This window comes from Cricetulus griseus, chromosome 4 (genome assembly GCF_003668045.3).
Source record: "Cricetulus griseus strain 17A/GY chromosome 4, alternate assembly CriGri-PICRH-1.0, whole genome shotgun sequence".
NCBI classification, from domain to species: domain Eukaryota; kingdom Metazoa; phylum Chordata; class Mammalia; order Rodentia; family Cricetidae; genus Cricetulus; species Cricetulus griseus.
The window spans coordinates 113,780,346-113,787,479 of record NC_048597.1 but is presented as its reverse complement, the minus strand read 5'-3'; positions in this window follow the sequence as shown (position 1 = coordinate 113,787,479).

Genomic DNA, 7,134 nt, shown 5'->3' with positions numbered 1-7,134 from the left:
AACCCTCAGAAGGCCACTGAGGTTCGTGATACCTACGGGGGGGGGGGAGTGAAGGTGACCCAACTTTTCCAAGAAAGTGGCAAAGAAGATCCATCTATCCATGCATTCTTCCATTACCTCAATCAGAAGAAAAACAATTATTTGCTAGTTTGATATCCTTTGCCCCCATTGGCAAGGCCCAACCTCAAGACCTAGGATTCCATGCCTTGGTTTCTCGTAGCTGGCTTGATAGTTTTTTTTTCATGGTACTGGGAATTAAACCTTGGACATCATACATACGAGGCAATGCTCCACCACTGAGCTACATCCCCAGACCAACTCATGGCATTAAGTGCCACATAGGGGCCAGCAAGCTGGCTCATCAGCTTAATGAAATTGCTGTGCAGCCTGACAATACAAGTTCAAATCCCTGAACCCACATGGTAGAAGGAGGGAACTGACTCTCACATGCTGTGATAAGAAAATTAATACCAGCCAAGTGATGGTGGCACACACCTGTAATCCCAGCAATCAGGAGGCAGAGGCAGGTGGATCTCTATGAGTTTGAGGACAGCCTGCTCTACAAAGCAAGTTCCAGGACAGCCAGAGCTACACAGAGAAATCCTGCCTTGAAAAACCAAAATAATAATAATAATAATAATAATAATAATAATATAATAATGAAGAAGAAGAAAAGAAAAATGAAGGAGAGAGACAGAGAGACACAGAGAGAGAGAGAGAGAGAGAGAGAGAGAGAGAGAGAGAGAGAGAGAATACCATGTATCTTAATGATTAACTATCAAATTGTTATGGTTAGTATGAGCCCAGTATGACTTGCATACCCAAGTTCAGTTCTTTGTTTATTCGTGACAAGGTCTCCTTCCATAACCCAAGATTGCCTCAAGCTCACAATCCTATTGTCTCAACTCCAAGGATTAAAATCATGTGTGACTATTCCTGATTTCAAGGCCAGTTCTAACATCTCCATCAAAAGTCTCATAGACATGACCTAGCCTACAATTATTTCCTCAAATTTGAAACATTCCGTCCTAGGAGGAGAAGGGAGTGCTGGGAGAATTCCTTCCCTCCCCAGGAGATTTAAATGTCTACTCCCTCCCCAAAAAAAATCCCAATGACAAACCAAAGTGCAATTTCACCAAAATTTACCCTGGGGAACCAATGAATGTATGGGGCTTACTTACAGAGTATCAACAGGGGTTATTGACAGGAGTATGGCTGATCCCAAAGCAGCCATACTGGGAAGTCTACACCCAAAAACAAATGATGGCCTCCACATCATTAATTAAATGGAGCCTCTCTCAATTAACTTTCCTCAGCTTGTTCACCCTACCACTTCTAGATACTCCAAAGTCTTGGGTAATTAGAACAGAATTGTATACAGATTCTGGGAAGAGCCACTGGACTGTCGTATGAGGGTCAAAAGGACGCCCGTAAGCAGACAGAGCTGATCTCCTGAAGATAGTGGCTGTTTTACTAGGAGTAAAGGGAACTGTGGTGGAGCACCTGCAAATCATCTAGGAATTCCAGTCACATAGCTTTCATGAGTTGTCACCCACAGCAGGGTTGCCTAATCAGTGGAACAGCTGCCTGAGTCATCCACGTTCCTATAAGTGACCCCGTGAATTCTCTAGTTCAAGCCAGACTTGGGTGAAATCATTTCTTTGGTCTGTCATCACTACCCTGTCTCAGGAGTAAAAGGATATTTATACAGGTCTATCGAGAAGAAAGCACGAAACACAATTAGCTCCAACAGGGACAGGCCCATGGGAATAAAGATGTGTTAGCTATGTGGTCCCTGCTATGGGTGGGTGATAAGACAGGCAACTGAGGTAGGAAGAGCTAACAGATAGTAGAGTATCTGTGGGGGCAATCACAGTAGCTCTCTCTGTATTGGGGGTGCAGTTGCTCCCCCTTGCTGCAGTTGCCTGTACCTGAAATGAGTAATAAAACTGAAACCAAGACTGAATTGTTGAAAAGTAGAATATTTTTAGAAGGGCTCTGGGAGGTACATCTTCCTTTATATGATATGAGTGACATGTCTGTGGCTGCTCTTGGCAACTACTAAGTCCAAGTATCGGGCGAAAGCCTGGAGATTTGGATGAACAACAAGACGCCTGGTCCACTTTCTGAGACAATGTCTCTCACCTTTATTGTGGAGCAGCCTTATATACAAATTTACAAAAACCCCAGGTCAAAGGTTTCACAATAGGATACTGATGCTAGTGGGGTGAGGTCAGGAAAACAGGAGGTACCCATGGTTATGGTGGAAAACAACTCTTAGAGACCCCGTGGGGGCTGGGTCCCAACAGATGTCTCCTTGGTGACTAGGTCTGTCATGTTGTAATGTCTATTGTATCTGTAAATTGCCATGTGTTATTTGAGTTCAATGATAAACTGGTTCTGAAAGTGGGGTTGCTCCCCAACTTGACACCCAAACATATTTATGTCAAGTGTCCTCCAAGACCCCATGCCCCCCCAACTCTGTGACAGGAAGGGAACATGAAAACCAGCCAAGACTAAAAATATCTGGTGCTAGAGAACATCTGAAAGGTGACCTTTTTCCAACAGAGGTCTCTAGTGCTCACCCTATGATAGAAACTATAAAGGTCTCTGCAGTGGGAGAGAGACAAGCTGGATATTCAGTCATGGGAAACTCAGCTGTGGGATGAAGGGCCAACGGGGACTCGTTCCCAATCACTGCCTCAACTTCACCCAATGGTTCCTGCTGGATGCCATGACTTGTGATTTTATCATCTTTTTATCTTTAGCTGTTGTTATTTGTTCTTTTCCTTGGAAGTGTCACCCAAGGGGATGCTCTGCTCTACCCAGGACTCTCTTTATTGGGAACTCCAGCTGACTGCCTCCCCATAGCTTCCCTGGTTGATTCTTCATGGGTATTTTGAGTACTCAGTTTGATTGTTTTGCTATCTATTTATCCATCTATCCCTCTATCCCTCTATCTATCTATCTATTATCTATCTATTTATCTATCTATCCCTCTATTTATCTATCTCTGTTACTTGGTGTTTATTCTTTTGCTTTGGCATTCTATATGCTTAATAAACTCATTCAAAACTGAACACATGGCCATCTGAGGTCCCTCTCTAGACCATAACATGGATTAACATAGGCATGCCCTCAGAGCAGCTGATGAACCACAGAGCACATGGCAGTCTCTAGCAGTGGCACATATGGGATGGGGTGGTAGGCATCCACAGTGTGGCCATTGCTGTGGGAGATGAGACACGACACTGAGTCTCGGCTGTTTTCCCAGATAGAATTCACCCATATAAGGGAAGAATTACCACAGGAGGGAGGCAGGTGGGTGTCACCCTCTACATTAGCCTCAGATTTGGCAAGAAATGTGAGGAGAAGGGGAGAGTGAGATGGAGGTGTTGTCTTGCCATTTCTTACAGCTTACAGGATCCAAAGGAAAGAGAATCAATTTAGTCTGTGCTGAGGAGCTCTTATCCGGATCTAAAACTTAGAACCCATGGGAGGACTCAGTGAGGATTAAGAGAGAGCAAGTAACAAGTGATAGAAGATACTGACGGGGCCTGACCTTTAACACACAAGAAGAGAAACTCCTTTATTCAGCATGCCAATGGAAGTGTTCCTAATGGCTAGTACAGGAACTATGATAATTAAGAAGTACTCTGTGTGGCAGCTTTGTTGTCTTGACACAGTGTAGAATCACCAGGAACAGGAGTTCTAGTGAGAAGTTATCTAGATCAGGTTGGTCTATAGGTATGTCTGTGGGTGATTGTCTTGATTGAATTGATGTGGAAAGACCCAGCCCACTGTGAGCAGCAGCATTCCCTAGGCAGGTAAACTATAAACAGATCGAGCTGAGCACTAGCAAGCAAATACACACTCATTTCTTTCTGCTCTTAGCTGTGGATGTGGTATGACTGGTTGCTTCAAGTTCCTGCTGCCTTGACTTCACCACAGTGACAGCTTATAACTGTGAGCTCCTTTTGAACCCTCAATTTCTTTTTGTAATCTTTTATCACAGCAACAGAGATGAAACTAAAATATACTGTATCTGAATTGGGAAAGATTTTAAAAGCATCATTTAACTGTGTGTGTGTGTGTGTGTGTGTGTGTGTGTGTGTGTGTGTGAGAGAGAGAGAGAGAGAGAGAGAGACAGAGACAGAGACAGAGACAGAGACAGAGACAGAAAGAGAGTCAGAGACAGAAAGAAAGACACACACACACACAGAGAGAGAGAGAGAGAGAGAGAGAGAGAGAGAGAGGTCCAGAATTATCTTTGATCACTCTTTGACCTTAATCACTGAAGCAGGGTCTCTTAGTTAAGTCCAAAGATCGCCAATATGGTCAGTCTTACTAGCCAACTTGCTCTGACATGATGGCTCAAAGGGTAAAGGCACTGTCACCAGGGCTGATGATGAGATTAATCCCTGGGACCCACACTGTAGAAGCAGAGAAAAGTTTAATCCCTGGGACCCACACTGTGGAAGGAGAGAATTGACCCCCACAAGTTGTCCTCTAACCTTCATACACATGATACGTCACATCATGTGTGCACACATGTACCACATAGCTAAATAAATATAATAAAAAGAAGGAAGGAAAATAATGCTCTCAGACTGTTATGCTTCCAAAGTAAAATGTCTAGCATAGGCCCATATGTTTGAACACTGTCTTTAGCTGGTGGTGGTGTTCAGAAGGCTGTAAATTTTTTTTTCAAGATAGGGTTTCTCTATGTAACAGTCTTGGCTGTCCCGGAACTCACTCTGTAGACCAGGCTGGCCTCAAACTCACAGAGATCCACCTGCCTCTGTCTCCAGAATGCTGGGGTTAAAGGTGTGTGCCACCACTGTCCAGCCTGGCTGTAGAACTTTTTAAAAGGGGAATGTTGCTGGAGGAATTTGGTCACTGGGGGCAGATTTTATAGCCTGGCCCCACTTCCTAGCCACTTTCTGTTTGCTGGTCCACCAAAGTTGTGCAGGGAGTCCCAGGGATACAGCTTCAGTGCAACACCATCCTTGTCAGTGTGGGCCTTTGTGGGGAGGTCTCGGCAACCACCATGGCCAGCAGAGTAATGAGACATGGAAGGCAAGAAGGCACCTGTAATCCCAGGTGGAAGCATTGTTTTGGGTGATTGTGGAATCTCTGAGAGCTAGGGCCTAGCTAGTAGGCATGTGACACTAGAGAATGGCCTTAGGGTCTATACCCTGGGGCTTGCTTCCAATCTCATATTTGCTTTCTGTCCGTTGTCATCATGTGACCAGCTTCCCTATATTCCAGCCACCATGAATTAAGTCACTACATCTGCCATGGTTTCCCCATCATGACAGACCGTATCCCCACAAACCATGATCCAAAAGAAATCCTTCTCTGCTTAGATTGCTTCTGACAGGCAGTCTGTCAGAGTGATGAAAAACTAATATAATACTCCTAGCGTCCCCCAAACTCTCAAGTTTCTTCTCTAACGTAGCCAGTAGAAGAAGAAGAAAAGCATAGAAGAGTCTTTTTGTAAGGAAGTAGAAAAACTGTAGGCCAACAAATGGGAAAATCTAGATAAAAATAAGTGCATTTCTGCAAACACACAACTTACTAAAAGCTATAGACAATGGTGAGTAAGGAGTGAATCAGCCTCAAAAATTCCAACAAGGAAAAGCCCAGGCGCAGATGGCTTCGGTGGAGAATTCTGCCAAATGTGAAGACTTCACACACATACTTCTGAGGCTCTTCCAAAAAATAAATAAATAGATAACGAAGATGGAATACCTCCAAACCCATTTGCAGATGCTGGCATTGCCCTAATACCCAAACCAGACAAGGACACAGGGAAGATTTACAGTGACTGGACACAGGTGGCCCACACCTGCAATCCTGACATTCGGGGGGGGGGGAGGCAGGAGGACCAGAAGCGCAAGATCATCCTCAGTTATGTAAAGAGTTTGAGGCCAGCCTGGGCTCCATGAGACCCTGTCTCAATGAAATAGAACAGGGCCAGTGGGAGGCTTTGGTAAGTGAATGTGCTTGATTTCCAGCCCAGCAACCTGAGTTCAATCCCTGGAACCCACATAATGGTGGAAGGCAAAAACCTGACCTTAAGGTTGTCCTCTGGCCTCCCCGGGCATGCAGTAGCGCAGCTCTCCACTGAAACACACCATGCATACACATACACAATAATAAATAATATTTCATTATAAAATAAAAATGTTTAAATTACATAAGTTGATACTAAACAAAAAGTGCACCTTTTGTTTACTGCTAAGATATGTATTTGTTGTTGTTGTTGTTATGTGTATTTCTGCATGTCTGTATGTATGGGTATGGAGATAAGAAGAGGAAGTCAGATCCCCTAAGGCTGGAGTTATAGGCTTTTGGGAGGCACCCAAATTGGATGCTGGGGAACCAAACTCCAGTCCTCTGCAAGAGCAGCAAGTGGTCTTAGCCACTAAGGTATCTCTCCCGACCCTAAGATCTGATATCATACCCTACAGGAAAGTGACACGTAAACCAAAGGCCAATGGGTATGTGCATGTGTGTGTGTGCATGTGTGTGCGTGCATGTGTGTGCGTGTGTGAGTGTGTGTGTGTGTGTGTGCGCGTGTGCATGTGTATACATGCATGTATTCCTAAATGTCTGTGCATGTGTGTGCAAATGTGTGTGCATGTATCTGTGTGTGTGTTGTGTGTGTGCTTTCATCTGTGTGTCTGTGTGTGCATGTGTGTACAAATGTGTCTGTGTGTGTGCTTGTGTGCATTCCCACACACAGAGAGATCAGAGGTTGATGTCAAATGTCTTTCTCAATAACTCTCCACTTTTTCAATTTGATTTATTTATTATTTCTGAGTCAGGGCCTCTCATTGAACCTGGAGTTCACCAATTTAGCTAAACTGGCTGGCCAGTAGGCCCCAGGTATGCTTAGCTTTGCTGACTGAGCCATCTGTGCATCAGCTCCTGTCAAGGGTAGTTGTACAGCCTCTTAGACCCTGTGCCTCCTTGGGACACTTCACTAGGTGACAGGGCTGCCCCTACCTCTGTCTAGCAATCTAAAATTGTCCACATCCATGCAGAGTGCTCTGACTTCCAAGCGCTGGGTCAAACAGGCTAATACCTTTGATCACTTGATTCAGTCAAAACCGTCTTCAGCTGCCC